A 9,160-nucleotide genomic window follows, 5' to 3' on the forward strand; every position below is an offset into this window, starting at 1 on the left:
GATACAGCCTTTCACAAAAAGTGGTGCTGGCAACAGCTCTTCTTTTAAGACCTCTGTTTACTGTAGAGTGTTTTAAGCATGACGTTTTAATTTCAAATTTTTTTAAATATGTATTTTGTGAGAAATAAACAAGAGATGACTTAACTGGAAATTGAACCAGGGTCTCCTGGCCCTAGGCCCACATTTCTACCCAGGGACCAACTGTCTGATGAAGTATAAATCCCCCTATCCAAGCTGCTGTATGACCAGCGTGAGCTGTGTTTATGTTCCTCTTAAAAGTGCATGCACTTCTTGGCCAGAAAGTCCACAGGCCAAAGCACTGATCTTTTAGAACTTCTGCACCAAAGAAGCCTGATTCAATTTGAGGTATAATCATTCAAAGCCAAATCGTAGCTGCATGTATTTTCCCAAACGTTCTCTGCATTTGCTTATTCCATATCCAGGACAGAACCACAGTTTACAGTTCAACAGATCTGGGTTCCTTAAACCATTTGCCACGGCAATGGTTGGGAAAGGAATCCACTGCAAATGATGAAGTGTGGCAGAATCTAAACCATGGGAAAAAATCAATAAGGATTAGAGTGGAAGAGAGGGAAAGGAGGGATGTGCCTGTTTCTGTTATTTTAGAAACACTGAAGACAGGAGACTTGAGTTTTACTCCCACCTCTGCCACCAATTACTTATGTAATCTTCGGCAATTCAGTTCAACAAACAGTGAGCAAATGAACGAATAAATGCATCAGGCATGTCCAGAAGCCAAACCCTGTGGTAGGCACTGGGTATCCAAAGATACCTAAGGCACAGTACCTACGTTGGGGAGTTTAAAACCAAGAGTTGAACACAAATACCTATGTAGGAACATAAGAAAAAATGTCGCAGTGATAAGGCATAAATAGGCCCAAAAGGCTAAGGGAGAAACAAATTCCAACCTGAGTGCAAGGAAGACTTCCTTGAGGCAAAGACACCTGTGCTTATATTAAAACATGAGCAAGAATTAGCTAGATGAATAAAGGTGATAGAGTGCATGAAAGTAAGCTGTTAACAGACATGGGTACCTCATAAAGGCTGAAGAATCATACTGGACAATGGTCACTCTTTTGGCTCTACAGCATCTGAACTTCCTTTGTTTGAGCAACTTCCCTCTTTTTGAAGCTTTGTGGGATTCTCAGCATAGACGGAGAACATTTCTGATACTTTCTTACCCCCTTCCTGTGCCCTTAGGGACAGGCATGTGACTTAGGTTTGGACAAGCAGATACTTGCGCCAAAAACGTGAAATTGGGAGCTAGGGACACAAAGAAATACCGATCACAAAAAAAATCACTTCTGGCACTCTAAGCAGCCGTATCAAGGTCTAGCTTCCAAGCACAGTGGTGCCAAAGGGCAGCCCCCAACCCCCAGGGTCAGGGTGCAGCAGAGCAGGCGGCAATGTGGAGGCTACAGCAGTGCAACCTCAGTGGACCTGCTCCAGAGCATGATTTGAGCTTCGGTTTCAGCTGGGTAGCTTCTGACCTAGTTCTTCAGCCTTTGCAGTAATTCTTTAAGCCTCCCAATGTCCTTTTTTTTTCTTTTTTTTTTTCCCAGAAAGAGAAAAATAAATACTAATACCCTTTTAAGAAATTTCTCTTCTGCTTAAATTAACTAGGGCTGGTTTCATTTACTTGCAACCAAAACATCAGACTGATATAGGAATACCACACGCACAGGCGAGTGACAGTTTGGTGGTATGGATGCAGGGCACTGCAAACAGTTTAATATTAAGGGAGCATGAAGAGTGAGGTAAAAAGGATGGGAAGTAAGCCTAGAAAGACAGATAGGGGTCAAGTCACAGAGCGGCTGGTGCACTGGGCTAAGAAACTTGGAATTCATCCTAAAGGCAATGAGTACCTTAGCACAGAAGTGGCAGCAGCCATATTCATATTTTAGACGGATTAACCTAACTCTAGTAGAAAAAGCCAGTGTAAAGTGGGCAGGGGATGATTAGCAAAGGCCAGACAACAGGCTATTACAATAGGGTCCAAAGAAAAGGTGAGATGAGTCTGACCCGGGCAGTGGTTATGGGGAGAGAGAGACGGTGAGAGCCTTGAGAGATATTTAGGCAACAAAGCAGGTGATACTTATTTTCACATTGAGATGGAAAAGTCCCTTTTACCATTCTGGGCTCAATTTCTTCAACTGTAAATTAGGAGTGACGTCTAGGTGTCCTACAAGACAGGCAACAGTCCATGATTCTAATTACTGGAGATGCAAGTACACTGGTCTGAAGACAACAGAAATTGTCACCGGGAAGGGAAAGAAACTTCCTTATGGGGACAAGTCAGAAAGATGAAGACTGGGCAGGGTTAAAACCGAAGTCTGTGAAGTTGTGAAAGGCACAGCATATGGTAAAGCTGGGCTTGTTTACTGAAACTTATGATTCTATGCCAGAAAGCTTGAAGGGGAGGGAGGTGTTATTATATAAAAGGAAGCCTTGCTTTATACAACAGGTGCACTGCCAGGGTGTACTAACATTTGAAAATCTGATGTGCTGTTTAAAAATCTCCTTTATAAACTGATTTTGTTGTACCTTTTACCCAGATGTTTTCCCATTACATAGACATGAATTCACTGGTGGATCTGAGTTCTTGAACATTTACAGTGAAAAGTTTCTTTCATGAGACTAAAACATTTCTTGAGTGACACTATATTCTTCTAACAAAACAAATATCTGAAGGTTTGGGCATCAAAACATACAGGATAGGATCCCTGTTTTAAGTGTGTGTGTAGCTAAAACTGAACAAGAAAGGCAAACAACACTAGAAGCATGAAAATGGACATTTTCACAGAATCTCGGAGTTTCAGCACGCCAGGGGTAAACACACTTCTGCCCAAGAAGAATTTTCCTTTGCAGTGCAGAAGTTCTTTCTCAGCTAAAAAAAAAAAAAAAAAAAAAAAATTGAGCCATGGTTTTGTTTGAAAAATTTAAGTGAGGTCCTTTTAAAACTCCTTCTCTGAAGACTAGAGAATAAGAATATGCCATGTATTATTTTTCAGTTACGAGCTCTTCTACATTCTCCCTATTATTTCAAAGGAAATAAATAACACACCTTTGTCCCTCATGCCATCAAATGCTTGATCATCTCACCAAGCAGGGCTACCAAATTTCTGAAGAGAGACTAGGGATGCAGTTTTAGTTTCTCTGAACAAGGATCTCTATATGAAAAGCCTAACTTAGCTGATGAGCTGCTGTGGGAAAGGATGACTCCCTCATCTCATCCCCTCCTGACCCCTCGTCCCCTCCTGCAACCACAGGCAGAGATGACTTTTGGGGGACTTGCTCTTAAAAGTCATTGCATTGTCATGGTTATTTGACCCACAGAAAAGTATAAATTAAAATAATACTTATAATCATTGTCCAGTCCATTTTGTTTTTTCTGTCTTTCAAACTGAGGAGTACTGAGCGAATTTCTGATAGGTCATGTACATAATAAAACCCCTCCAGACTCTGAATGCACACATATACACCACCACCACTACCCCCATACACATCCATCCAAATTAGGACACAGGAGAAAAATCAAGTAATGTCTTGAAATGGCAGGGAACAGCGTTTGCCTCTTTTATTCAGCTTAGGTGCCCCTTGGAGGATTTTCTCATTTTGCTTTTTGAACTCTTTGAAAATTACCCTGATTTAGTGAAGAACAGATTTGTCTTTAAAAATTTATTTTAGGGGACTTCCCTGGTGGTCCAGTGGTAAAGAATTGACCTTCCAATGCAGGGGACGCCGGTTCTGTCTCTGGTTGGGGAACTAAGCTCCCACATGCCACAGGCACCACAACTACTGAGCTCGCGAACCTCAACGAGAGCCCACGTGCCACAAACTACAGAGCCCACGCCCCACAACTAGAGAGAAGCCTGTGCACCACAACGAAGAGCCCGCATGGCTCAGCAAAGATCCTGCGTGCCAGCAACTAAGACCCAATGCAGCCAAAAAAATAAACAAAATAAATAACTAAACAAAATAAATATTTTTAAATATCATTTAAAAAACAAAAGTCGGTGGGTGGAGCTTCATGGCCGGATGGCAACAAGCCCATGTCTGCCATGAAAGGAGTGTCTTTCATAAAATAATATATTAAAAAAATAAAATAAAATAATGAAAATCTGTTTTAAAGCAACTAAGCACTCTTTACTAAGCAAAGTTGAATTTTTAATAGCTAAAAACATTACCATCACCCTCCCTCCCTCCCCAACAACAAAAAAGGTGCTTATTTTTAAATTTGTATTCCTGAAACTTCCATGTCAGTTCCCTCAAGCCATCACGACTTCTAAGGTGCCCCATAGCAGAATGGGTGCAATCACCCTGGCTTGGTGTGGTTCTTTTTCTCTCACATTTCTAATAGTTTTCCTGAAACCCTGAACTTCAGTAAAGTTTGCTAAGCAGACGAATGCTCTGACCTTTTGCTCAAGGAGACAAAGTCGGCCATGGCCACAGGTAGACAAGGTGAGTGATCCACAGGTGTGCTGTCTGCTGGAGCAGCCCCTCACTGGGGAGCAAATCCTGTGGAGAGAGCTCTCCAGCTAAATATACTAGAAGACAATTTCATGCTGTTAACCAGCTGACCTTTGCCATGAATAATCAATTATTCAGAGGAAGAAAAAGCTGCTTTAAAACATATTTTCTTTTTTTAACGTCAGTTTACCCAGTATAATTTTCTTGCCCCGTCTTTCCTTTTTTTTAAGAAATCTGCCCTCACTGACTGAAAGGTACAAATTTCCCCCAACTCTCCCGTCATAAATCTACCTCACCCGTCCCCCTGCAGCCCCCAAATTGGATTCCACGATGAAGAAATATTGCTGCTGCCTCTGTTGTCTTTATCTAAAACCAGAAAACGAACTTGAGTTCATAAACCTGTTCTCTAAACTCCCAGTGAATGAGACAGGAAGCGGGGGTGTTGGGGGCACGGGTGGATGGCGGCCTGTTTGTACACCCATTGGCACCGCCTCTTCCTCACCAGTGAAGCTTTCCATGGAAATTCTGGCTGCATTAGCCTTGGCCAAGTTGGGGACTATTTTTGGAAACCTAAAAACCTCAGGGGAGTGACTTTTACTTTTATTCATGTAGAGGGTCCTTACTTTTATTTATTAAAGAAACAAAAACATGTCTCCTGCTTAACTTCAACCAGCTTTCATGTCAAGTAAAACAAAACGGGTTGGCTGGTCCAATCGGCCATTGGCCAGGGCGGAGGGGGAGCCCCTCAGACTATGTCTGATGCATATGTGACCTGGGTATTAATCACCTCTCAGAAAGGGAAGAGCCATGGTCTTTTGAGACTCTTGTCCCAAAGGAACAGCTTTGGGTGAGCGTTTGAGTCCAGCTGGGAGAGAAAAGGTATCTGGGCAAAATTCCAGCAAATTTGAAGTGTTACATTTAAAAGCATTTCAGGTGGAGAAGAAAAGAGACGGAAGGCTCAGCACACCCCACTCCCAGCGTGGTGACACTGACATCCCAGAACTCGAAAAAAGCAGCAGAAAGGATCATAGGGTGAGAATCATCCCACAGATTTAGCTGCACCCCACCCCCAGAGTCTATGTGTTCATTTTAACAAGTTGTAAAGGGCAGGCAGCCAACCCCTTGGCCTCCACGAGACAAATTGATTCAAGGTTTTCTCCGTGAGCCCGCAGCCAGGATGCCTGCAACATAGCAGCAGGAGAGGTGCTATTGTTTTATCTCAGTGGAGATTTGAAACTCCCTCACCCAGGCCTAGCAGCCCACTAGGCATCTACAAATGGGAACAAGAAACAGCAAGAAAGGCAAGCAAAGTGGAAGTTAAAGTTTGCCTCAGGCACTAAAAAAGGTGCTGTGAGAATCCCCGGGGAATTTGCTTGGTGGGGCATCTCCATGCCAGTATCAAGACTAGCCCTCTATGCCATCAGCCCCCTCTTCCTTTCCTCCTGTGTCCTCTTCACTGCCCCATTTATGACTCCAGCTAGGATTCACATAACCCAACATGCTGGATGATGGCTACAAATATTTACATCACGTTGGGCAAATCACTTCAGCTTCCCTGGCCCCAGTTTCATTCTGTTAAATGAGTATGTGGCAGAGACTACCAGCTATTCACCATAAATCTGTTTCATCTTCTTCCTGGGCACAGGAAGCATATATATCTCCTCGTCTCCCTTGTGGGTAGGCATGATGCTGTGACTGTCGTTCCTAGCCAACAGAATATGAGCAGAAGTGGTGTGTGCCATTTTCAGGCCAGGAAGTTGACATGCTCCCTTTTTCTCTTCCCACAAGTTGCATCTGGTTAATGATGGAAGCCCAGATAGCCACACATTGAAGAGGGCAAAGCCAGAAAATATGTCCTAGAATCACCTTGTAAAAGAAAGCTGCCAGGAGAAAACTCTAATTTAAAAAGATACATGCACCCCAACATTCACAGCAGCACTAATAGCCAAGACATGGAAGCAACCTAAATGTCCATCAACAGACGAATGGATAAAGAAAATGTGGTATATTATATATATATATATATATATATATATATATATACATATATACAATGGAATAATACTCAGCCATAAAAATGAATGAAATAATGCCATTTGCAGCAACATGGATGGACCTAGAGATTATCATACTAAGTGAAGTAAGTCAGACAAACATCATATGATATCACTTATATGTGGAATCTAAAAACAATGATACAAATGAACTTACTTACAAACAGAAACAGACTCACAGACATGGAAAACAAACTTATGGTTACCAAAGGGGAAGGGGGGGAGGGATAAATTTGGAATTTGGGATTAACATATACACACTACTACATATAAAATAGATAAACAACAAGGACCTACTTATAGCACAGGGAACTATATCCAATATCTTATAATAACCTATAATGGAAAAGAATCCAAACCAGAATATATGCATATATATAAAACTGAATCACTGTGGTATACACCTGAAACATTGTAAAGCAGCTATAATTCAATAAAAAAATAAAAATTAAGAAAAAAAAGAAAGCTGGCCCTTTAACCAAAATATCTTCCTTGGACTGTTTCATGAGTAAGGAATAAATATTGATCAGGTTAAGCCACTAAAGTTTTGGGGAGCCTACTTGTTTCTACAGCCTAACCTACCCTGACTAATACTGGGTGAAAATAACCCCTGCCCTGCCTACCTCAAAGAACAATGGGAAGAATCCAATGAGATATGATTTGTGATGTGTGAAAAAAACTTTGAAAGTATCTCACATCATCCAAGTCTAGAGCAGAAATAACACCGTCTGTAGATGAGGAAGCACCCATAAATTAACAGCATTCATTGAGTCCAGGCATCCTGCCATTTACATGCTTTATAAGGATTGTTTCGTTTAATAGACATGACAACATTATGAAACAGATGCTATTGCCATCCACATTAGCCAGATAAGGAAACCAGGGCTTACAAAAGTCAACAACTCACCCTGAACTCAATCTGAGCTAAAGACAGAAAGTCTGACACCAGAACCAACAGTCTTAATCGTGAACCTAGAAAGAAAAGGCAGCTTCAAATAAATGAATAATTGGGACTTTTAATTAAATAAGTGAAACTTTAAAACCACTTTGCTTCAATTACCTTTTTCAAAAGAAAGCCATTGTTGGCCTACTATTTGTCATCATGCTGACCCAGTTTTTCCACTTCTTCTCCATGTACACACACATCTCTCATCTACAGCAGCTGGTGTTCTTTCAAACACATGATGATGTAGACCACTACCTAGATTCCTACCATAAGCTTGGATGCAGGATTTTACATTTACTAGGTACATTTTTAAATCTCAGTCCAGTACATTTTTATTCCCTCTAGAAACTCTTTTGTCCTCTTAAATGCATTTAATATAAGCTAAGAGACAAGGAAATGCTGTTTAATTGGTGTAAAAGGGCAAGGGCACCTCCCAGGTATTAACTCATTTAAGAAGTCATAAAGCTATGTTACCTCATGCTTCCACTATTAGACAGAGTCCCAAAGTACAATTACTGAAGCCTCGTAACAAGACCACCAACGGTAAGCCAGGCCATTATAAAAATTTAAGAGCTATTGTGTACAGTGAGCTTTTACAGTCGGTCAGCTGAGTTACTTAGCACGTGCGTTTTCCATCCTTGCGATGCAAAGGGAAAATTCACAGTGTCCAACATCTCTTAAAACCACATTTCCACCTGTGTGGGACAGTGGACTTAATAAGCATATAGAACAACCTCACAAATTTGGATCCCACTCATCTGGAATTCATGATATTTCAGTTACGCATATGTGAGCCTGGCCAGACAAAAAGGCTGGCAGGGGTGGAGGTCATTGCACAAAGCTAGAGTGAAACAAGGGCTGGCAGGGTCAAGGGGAAGAAGAAATTGGGTTGTGGAGTTCAGAGACTATTATACATACATGTTGTAATGAGCAAATGAGAATCGTATATATAAAGTCACTAATTGTGTGCTGCGATGGAGTTTTTACCCTTTGGTATTCATGAGGGTTTGGGAAATAAATTTAAACACTTACATGAAATTGCAGGAAGAATGTTTAACCTGCTTGCTGATTAAGGCAAATAAAACATTTTCTTGCACTTTTCAGAAATACATTCACAAAAGCTAGTGGCATAGCTATTTATTCACTAAAGGATGTAAACAATGTAAGCCTTAAGAATCTTCCTGACATTAATAAAATAATAAATTTATAATAAATAATAAACTACTATAGTATACAGTTCAAATTTGAGACTTCCAATAACTCTAATAATCCCCCTATAATCCCTAACCATTCCCACACATACGACAGGGAAGATGGAATCAACATATGTTTAATGCGGATCAATTATCTGCCAGGCAACTGTGAAAAATTAACATTAGATAAGTTTAATAAATTGGTTTTTGGTGGACTGAGTATCTCAGCTAGCTGCATTTGCAACTAATTTGTAAGTTCTTAAACACTGTAACAGTTTGAATAGAACAAAATACCTTGGAAGTGAAAAGTTATGATACGGATTTTGTGGTTCCACCTGTGTGCATTTTTAAATAATATTACAGTTAATAAAGTTATCACAATTTTAAAAAACCCAGCAAGATGGCCTTTCCTGGTTCATTGCAGCTAGAAACAAACTAGTCCCTTTTTTGCACACCCTAACCATTCTCACAGAATT

The sequence above is a fragment of the Physeter macrocephalus genome, chromosome 15 (genome assembly GCF_002837175.3).
Source record: "Physeter macrocephalus isolate SW-GA chromosome 15, ASM283717v5, whole genome shotgun sequence".
Taxonomy (NCBI): Eukaryota; Metazoa; Chordata; class Mammalia; order Artiodactyla; family Physeteridae; genus Physeter; species Physeter macrocephalus.